Genomic DNA, 9625 nt, shown 5'->3' on the forward strand with positions numbered 1-9625 from the left:
GTTGTCTGGTCCAGCTCCTTAATGCAACTAGTCCCAGTTACCCTTCACAGATCTTCAGGTGTGTCCCTGAAGACTTGTTATTCTACCTCTGTACACAGAGGAACTTTCACATTTCACTGATAATTTAACAAACCCCTCTTTATATGTCACTTCAGCTGACTTGATCTGCCACCATATGCCCCACTCCTCCTCAATCCAGCTGAGTACCTCGAACTTTTTTAAAGACACAACTGTGAACTTTCAAAGGAAAAGAAAATATTCTTCCTCCCTGGAGATCATTGCTTGTCTTGTTAGTATGTTAGTTATTACCTACTCGTCTGCTTCCCACAGTCACTAGGGCAGGAACAGCAGGCACAGGCAGTTTTGCTCCCAAAATCAATGTACAGTCAAGCTAATAGGATCTGGTTAAGCTGGTTTTAAACTGAGAGGACTGTTGATTTGAATCAGAACTAGTAACAAAAATGTAGAAGAGCAAAGGGGGGTGGAAATAGATTCAAATATATGGGGACCACTGTAATAGCTTTCATTCCAGTGCATATAGAAAAGTACCAGTTCAATTGATAAGGGGAGTCCTAATCTTATTCTTGCTGAATGTTTAATTGGGAATGAAGTTGGTAGGCTTATTTCAATCTTTCCATTTTATGTCATCATAATATATCTAAGACAGAAGAATTAGAGTCCCATTCTTGAATGAATTACCTCTTCTTTACACACAGAAATGTTGTATAGTGTCTCATTTTTTTTTTCTTCCAGCCATCCCTAAGCACAATCACAAATCTGTGGCTAATTGTCAAATGTCTCCCTCTTTCCTCTGTGAGTGATTAAGTTTAACTATTAGGGAAGACAGTAGTATGGGAACTGCTGGGTCATGGCCTGAACCTCTGATTGATCACCTGAGGCGAGCCATGGGAGCACAGCTGAAGGCAATTCACCTGTGCTGCTGGAAGGGTTGGAGCCTGGCTCCAGCTCTCCTAGACCCATTTAAGAGCTGACTGCCAGTGAGGAAGGATCTCTTCTGGAGATCCACTCCCCTGGAGTTTTGTGGTGAGCCCAGGATGCAAGTAAGCTTTCTATTTTCTTTTTGTTATCATAAACTGCTTTGCATAACTCTCTTGTTTATTTTGTAATTATGACATCTTAATATTCATTGATGATACAATAGTATTTCCAGAAATAAAATATTTTGTGGGGCATACCCTCTGTCTCATATTCAGATGGGCAGTTATAAATTGATGACACCACAGCTGACTTTTCCTTCAAATAATGAAGCTTTTTCTATGTAACAGCATGTGAATTCTAACTTGAAAGATATTATCTTTTATGAACAGTTTCATTGCAACTTCATAAATCATCTTTGTAAATGATTTCTCTATGTTACATGAGCAAAATGCTGAACCTATCAATCCTCCTAGCTTTATGAGTCTTGGGATAGCACAAAGGCATGAAAGATAAAAGAATGTGTTAATTCTTCTGAAAACTCTAGACTCAGCTAACGTAGAGAAGCAAATATGCCTGACATTGCTTATTTGAAAGGTGCCACTGTCCCATTTTCACAGAGAAATATAACTAATGGTAATCTATTATCAGCAAAATAAGATAATGTCATCTATACATCTATTTATTTGAAAGGATAGTCTTGTTTTTTACTTTCTACTATTTGGTAATTATACACTGCTATCAAGCCTACAGTACTTGCAAATTACTATTAAATCAATTTTTATATGCTGAAACTATAGGAATGTCCCTAAAATTCAAGGGATTTACCTGGGAACTCTGTGCTATGGTAAAATGATTATGACAAACATATTCATTCACTGATAATCTTTTACAGTGACTAGCTTCAAGGCTTTGGGTCAACTGATAGTTTAAGAAAAGAAAGAATGTGGATATACCACAACAGTACATTTGATTAAGTGCATAATCCTATTTGAAACTTTTGTTGGGGTTTCAGGGTTACCCTTGGGATACTATCAACATGAGAAACAAACATCAGTAGCAGAAACCAGTCATCTTAGTTAGCAACTGTTAGCAGATAATGTACTTCCGAATTTGACTTTTTTTATGTCCTTAACTTCCTCTACAGAGCCCCCAAGGTCAGATAAAAAGGTTTGATTTTTAAAGATATTATCTTTAATGTCCTAAGGTGTGAAATCAGCATTTGACTGCCTGCCAGTCACCTTCACAGAGGAGTCCCTCTGGTATGTACCTCAGTGCTGGGTCAATATGATGACATTTTCACGATTTAACAACTTTCACTATTGACAGAATCGTGATCCTTATGCCACTTGGCTCATAAAGACATCTGAAACAGAACTGATATCTAGTTTGACTGTGTTTGAACAAGAAAGACAGAATGCAAAGTCACAAAGAACAGCGATTTGTCTCAGTACACTACAAAAAAGGTGAAGTGAGTCCTCCCCACCTACACACAAAAGATATTTGGCAGAGCAAGATCTTTCATTGAGCAGTATAATTTCAGATTAGAAGAGTGATTCCGTATGTTTACTAATAAATAATCATCTGATAACCTGTTAAATTACCTGCCAACATCATATTGGCTTATTTTGTGTATGAGCTGCCCCAGCTGCTAAATAAGACAATAAAACTAAATCAACTCTCTTGTGAAATTTGCGAAAACAGTCAGCGCTATTCTAACACCTGCAAAGTCCTTTGATTTCAATGCCAGCAGAAATTGGAAAACATTATAAAGGTGAATTCTTTCTGTATTCCTTTCCAAGAACATACAAATCTTAGGGTATGGAGAAATAATCATTTAATTACAAAATGTTCTGTTTACCAGTCAATTTCTAAACCATGGTCTCAATTATGGTCTGCACTGAAACAAACTTTGAAACCTTTAGTAAAGGACAAGACTGTTCAAGACTTCTTTGGTTTTAAGCTACTTCTTAATTTTTGAATTCAATAACCAGAAAAAGTGAGAAGAATAGATACCATTTTCATATCTGAAAATAAGAGTGAATTGTTCATTGCTTTTCTTTTTAAGTTCAGATCACCACTAGAATAATCAGCAACCTACTTAGGCATAATGAAATCAAAGATAACAGAACCTTAAGAAACAAGATAGGTAATTAGCTATTTACATTTCTTAGTAAGTTAAAGTTCCTTAAAAGTACCTTATCTACATTTGACAGGTTATACTGCCTTGCTAAAGCAATGTCACTGCTTCTAGTAAGAACAGTGGTCATGACATGAATTGCTTCCGATTTTCTAGCCAGGAAGGTCAAGTGGAACTGCCTGTCTTTATTTATGTCTCAAAGTAATTTAACTTGTACTTATATGATGCAAAAGAAAATGAAAATATTCTTTAGTAATAGAATATGAATTCAGTTTTTTCTCAAAGTGAAAAAGGGAAATGCAAGCTCATAAAATACTATTGGCTAATTTACTTTACAAGGAAAAGCAAAAATTCCAGTCATTTACAGAGTTCTAGGAATCATCATTGAAGTAATATTCATACCCTGACTACATTTCCAAATGCAACTGCCAGTAGGTGTGTCAGGTTCCACTTTCCTTCCCTGATGGAAGAGGGAGCCTTGGAGCTTAGAATAAAACAAAAATGAAACAAAAACCTTCAATTGATTCCAAGTACCTCTTCATTAACAGATCCAGCACAGGAATCACTGCTTTCACTCTCTGACTGGTTTAGACTTTGCCTTCAAGCTATTTATTCACATGTGTACATCATAAGAGAAATTTTTATACTAAGTAAACAATTGTCTGCATGTTGTTCATGCTGGCATAAGACTAGTTCACTACTGTATTTAAGGCTATAAATTATCCTTCAATCCATCTGAACTTCTTCAGTCTCAGTCATATATAAATGCATAAACATACATGCACAGAAAGGGACGGACATATTATGAGTTCTGGTAAGTAACTCCTTGGAATTATTCCTTTGAAAAGGTTACACTGATCTGTTTGGAATCTGCATCATGCCCGCTGGTTTTTTTTCCTCTACTTCCCCTCATATTACTTGCCTCAAAGTATAATGCTTTCTGGAAATCTTTTTAGCTCTCCTACCTGTTTTTATCCAGTTTCTCAGATAATTTACTTGAGGCTCAGAGAAATTAAACAGTTTGTGCAAGGTTGCATAAATCTTGGCTCAGGCAAAATCAGCATTAAGAACTAAAAAGAGTGCATACAAGATAGGGAGAAAAAGGTGAAAACCTCAGTGCTTTGAGGGTTTTTGCTGTAGATAAGTTTAGATAAGTGCTAGCACTGTCAAGAAAGGATTTTCTTATCTGCTTCTGTGAAGCAGGTCCTTGATTGTGCCATACAACTATCAGCTCACACAGAATGAGCCAGGTTCATCACAGTTTTTCTCCAGTTGTACCACTGTTGAAGACAGAGTGGAGTGGAGTAACAGGCAATGTTGCATTGGATTCTTAAAAAGGGAAAGGCATAAATAACTGCTGGTAGCTACGTTAAACCCCCTGCTGCATAACTATTTGTTCTCTTGAAAGCTGAGAGAAAAATAGGATGCTAGTCTTTCCTTTGAAGTAAAAACTTTTTTTTTTTTTTGCCCTCCTTTTTAAACAACCTCATGCTTATGCCTGAAAGTAGCCACATTTAAGAGAATTGTGTGAAATACAATAAAAAAAAAGAGGCTTTAACAGTGGGTAACAAAAGGTAATGAAATATTATCTATTTCACTATTAATGTAAGCATGAGGAAAAAAATATTTTGAAAAACTGTAAAGAATGAGAGCCTCATACACGGGAAAAGCTTGTCTCAAAATGTGTTAAAAATGTGTAGTTTCAAAACAGCATACATTTCTAAGGAAAAATGAGGACACAATGGTATATTATCATACTATCAAGTGTAGATGAGGTTATCATGCTATATAACCTTTATATACTTCATAATGTTGTTTCATTATTATTTCTTATCACTACCCCAGCTGCATGTCAACAGCATTATGATTGTTTAAAGTCTGTATGTTTTCAGGTCTAAGAACTGAAACTTATAAAAGGTCTACAGAGGAGGAAAACATTTCAATTCATTCCATTATTTTCTTAATTTCTCCAGCCCTCAAAATCCTTTGTACTTAAAAGGAAACACTATCATCCCTCCCTAAAGGATTAGCTTGTGCTTCCAACTGATCCCTACAGAAAGGAAAAGATTTCAGCTGATTGCCAATTTTTTACAATATCCACCCTCTGAAATTCAAATTTGTCGTTATTTTTTTTTCCTAAAGGGTCCCTGATGTTTCTTCCTACAATACCACCTTCAAGTTCAATTCCAAAAATGCAACTTTTTATATATATTTTACTCTTGAAAGGGACAGGGTAATGTAATAGCTTTTACAGTTCTAAGTGTATGTGGCAACAGATTTTCTTATGCCTCCCAGTGCTGCAGATAGAAAACTCAGATTCTTCTCCTATCCTTTTAGAGGTAGGAAATCACTCATTATGCACTTTTTTAAATTACTTTCCACTATTTAAAAAAAATCTGTGGCCAAACTCCTTGGAGGTTTTTGGTTTCTTTCCTACAGAAAAAACTCACAGTATTTGACATGCCCTTCAGCATCAGTACTTTTGCACTAGAATATATCTTCCCTTTGTTCATTATCAAAATCTATTTGTGTATTTCCATTGGGAAATATCTGAACTCATAAAGCAACGAGAAAGAGCACTAATCCATTCATTAGCTGAGCATTTGATCTTTTCCAAGGCAATCAGGACAGGAAAAAAGAGAGGAAAAAAAAGTTGTTTCTGGTAGGTCTTTGAAGACATAATATTTAAAAAATCTCAAGAAGCAGCCTACCAAATCTCTTAAAAGATGTGCAGATATCAAATTATGAAGCCTAAAATTTTTACATAATAGGTAGCTACATGATCAGGGGGAAAAAAAAAGGAGCAAAATCCCTGCAATGTAAAATACTGCTATTCATCTTCATCCAATATCCACTCTACTGGTATTGCATCTCTTGCATATTAAAACATAAGGAGGAATTATTTTTTCCCTACTTCCCTCAATTTTTTTTTCATTTTCCTCCAGCAATTTCATCACCTCTGCAACCCAAAGTAAGCCTACAATGTTATATGAAATAGATATGTCAGTATGACTCCAGACATAAGGATGACAAGGTCAGATTATTTTCTTATACACATTTCAATGAGATTTTATGCCTCTAAACACATTTGTGGAAACACTCCTTTGGCAAGCACTGGAGGAAAAAAAGGTAGTTCAAATTTCCTCTTGCTCAGCTTCTGTGTGCTGAAGTATTTATATGGTGCAGATTTTACTTTGGTTCAGATACCAATCTCAAATACCCTGACAGAACAGTTAGGCAGGATTTTAAGATAATGGTGGTAATTTTGTGCTGGCCACAATGTTAATTTCTCTGGAACCAAAAAATAGCATCATACCAGATGCTCTGGAAAAAAACAAAAAAACAAAAAAAAAAACCCACAATTCCTTCCCAGCTGAAACTAAGGCATAAGACTAATAATCTCTCATCTAAAGTAAAAACATAAGCATATGCATATGGTTACACCAAAGGTCCACACAGCTCAATATTCTGTTTGTCATGTAAGAACCAAACTATTCGAAACACAACACAAATATGAAAAAATCAATTGATGCTTCCTTCAAAAGCCCTCATAGCCACCTCAAGTCATTGTTGTATTTAGCAGAACTTTATGCATTTTCTGAACTACGTACATTCTTATCATCCACCACAACCACCAGTAAGGAGTTTCACACCTGAAGGTCTGCTGTATGAAAAACTTCCTCTTTTTGTTAGTTGGGTTTGTGGTGGTGGTGGTTTCTTCATTTTTTATTTATTTATTTATTTATTTATTTATTTTTAACTCATCCTTCCTGCACTTACTTTTTGTCCCCTAGATCTTGTTTTGGGAAAGGCAACATATGATCCCACTTCATACTCCTTGCATTACATAAGTGAAATTGTTTTGTAGCCCCCAGCCAGGGAACTACATGTTGTATCAACATGGAGCTGGACACAGTGACACTGAGTAATGGCAGGTCACATGCAGGGCAGGCAGATTGTGAGCAGCAGCACTCACTATAAATGGAGGCTCACTTTTCTGGCATATTATTCTTACTCTTGTTATGACAGCTCTTGTGAACTGCTGCTTTAAACCATGAAAAGCCTCAGGCACTAGTATGTATAGGGGAGTTTTCTAGAGACTTCTAGAAACAAATACTTAATCTGCTCCCTCAGACTGCAGAGTAGCTTCCTTCAAGCTGTCAAGCAGTAATCATTACCATACCACAGAAACCAGACAAGGGCTTAACCCAGAGGCCTTGCAGAGAGCCCCTTCACAGGGCTATGTGCCTTGGCACACAGTACCAGAAACTGGATATGTTTACATTGTTATTCTCTCCAGCATAAAAGGACAATGAGCAAAGAATATGGTTTATCTTCAGGCTCCACTGTGGGTCTTAATATGGATATCCCATACAGCAAGCATGGCAGTGATGCCGCAAGGGGCATTGGGGAAAATGGCACCAAAACAGTGATTAAAGCCCTGAGGGACATTGGGTTGTAAACAATCAGGTTGGGTAAAATGTGCATGGGGAGAAGTGTCATAGCTACAGCGCTAAAGAGGACTGATGCTTCTACGCACTCAGATAGTCTGATGGAGGGAGGTGTACAGAACTGTCAGCATCATAAGGCATAATAATAACTTCTTAGAGAAAATCAGGAATTTTAAACATTGCTACTCTTCAGGTAGATTTCATTATACTTAAAAATTATATTTTATGAAAAAAAAACAACACAATATTAATATCTTTTTTAAAAATAAATTATAAAGCCATTTCTGAGAGCTCTTTTTCTAGCTATTGTATCTCATATAAAATATTACAAATTTTACAAGCATAATACTGTTCCAGTGACTGAACACACTGCCTTCAATTTTAAAGCAAACTTCTACCAAACCAAACATCAGTTTCCTAACTGCAAAATGTAATATTCACGTTTGAATTAGCAGAGCTGGGGAAAACAAAAAAAACCCTCCACATACTGCAGCTGAGCTCAAGTTTAATTCTGATATAAATCTATATATAATTAATCAAATAATTTTGGTATTAACTACAATTTTAAGTGACTCTTGGAGGGATAGCTAATTCACTGAAAAGTTACATGAAATAAATTTTTATGTATGATATAGGTCTTCCTCAAATTAATATTAAGTTGTATTATTTTTTATATTTTCAAAAGTGTATCACTTTCATTTATGTATTATGCAATGATATTTTTCTTTTTTTTTTTTTCATTTTTTTGTCTTGAGCACAGGTTTGGCAATGCATAATAAATGCCATTGAATTCTAACTATATTACTCAAATTATAAATGCTGATTTTTTTTTTTTTTTTTTTTTTTTTGCTGTTGTTTTTTCAAAAAAACTTTTAGATTCAGTTTTGCATGTAGCTTTTTAGAAAAAGGATTTGAAAGTTGAGGAGAGATGAAGATGGGGATTACTTCATGTACTTATTCCAGGCATTTTCTGTCTTTGAAGTATGGACACAAGGAAACAGCCTCGCGTTATGCTGGGGTGAGTTTAGATTAGATATTAGGAAGAATTCCTTCACACAAATGTGATATGATTATGTATTGTCCAGGGAAGTGATGGAGTCACTGTCCCTGGAGGTACTTAAGAAACATGGAAAAAGAACATGGTGCTTAGGGACATGATTTAGTGGACTTAATGATTTTGAGTCTTTGCAACCTAAATGATTCAAGATTCTATGGCATTAGCCATGATTTCATTAAGCTTCCACCTTGTGCCTCCAGCATTTCACTCTTCCACTCTTCCATTTATGAAGCTGATTGAATGTGAGATAGAAGTAATAAGGATTACAGGTATCTTGATTATAAACATTTCAGACCTGCTTGCCTCAGCTGTAAAGTAAACTGCTACTCACCTTTCTTTGCTTACCATTTGAGAATGTATTCCATTTTCACCAAATTCACTGGAGTGAACAACAGAACAAAATCAGAGAATTACACGCATTCAAGATGGAGAGTAATCACACATGCATACCGAACTTGTAATAACATCAATCACAGTAGGAAAGAGAAGGTTGATTTTTCTTAGGTGGCAAAAACTATGAGATGTCCCTGGATTTTGGTTTAGGACCTAAGTTACAGAATATACAACAAAGTACATATCAGCTGTAGACAATAATTGATAATATGAACGCTCATTACTAGCTATCAAGGTATTTTTGTTTGCTTTAAAAACACATTTATAACTAGACCCTTGGGGGGCAAGTGTTTTCTTAAATATGAGAGTAAGTTTAAGTGAGCCACAAGTAGAATAAAACATTAACTATGCATATCCTTCAAGATGTTAACAATTCCTTACCTTCTGAGATATATATATATATGATATATATATATATATATATATATGATTTTCCAGAGTTGAAAAGGTTATTCATTTTAAAAAGAAGATCTAGGAAAGCATCAAGTGAACATGTGAAAATCAACACCAAATATTATTTCATATTTTGGAAATAAGAACTCTTGCCCATCTTGGTACATCTGGAGGAAGACTTCTGTAACAAATTCTCATACTGTTATTGTTTTGTTTGTTTGTTTAGGAAAAAAAGATGCATATAACTTGCAGCAG

This window comes from Lagopus leucura, unplaced genomic scaffold, assembly GCF_019238085.1.
Source record: "Lagopus leucura isolate 7727_CA_CO unplaced genomic scaffold, USGS_WTPT01 Super-Scaffold_100002, whole genome shotgun sequence".
Lineage (NCBI taxonomy): Eukaryota > Metazoa > Chordata > Aves > Galliformes > Phasianidae > Lagopus > Lagopus leucura.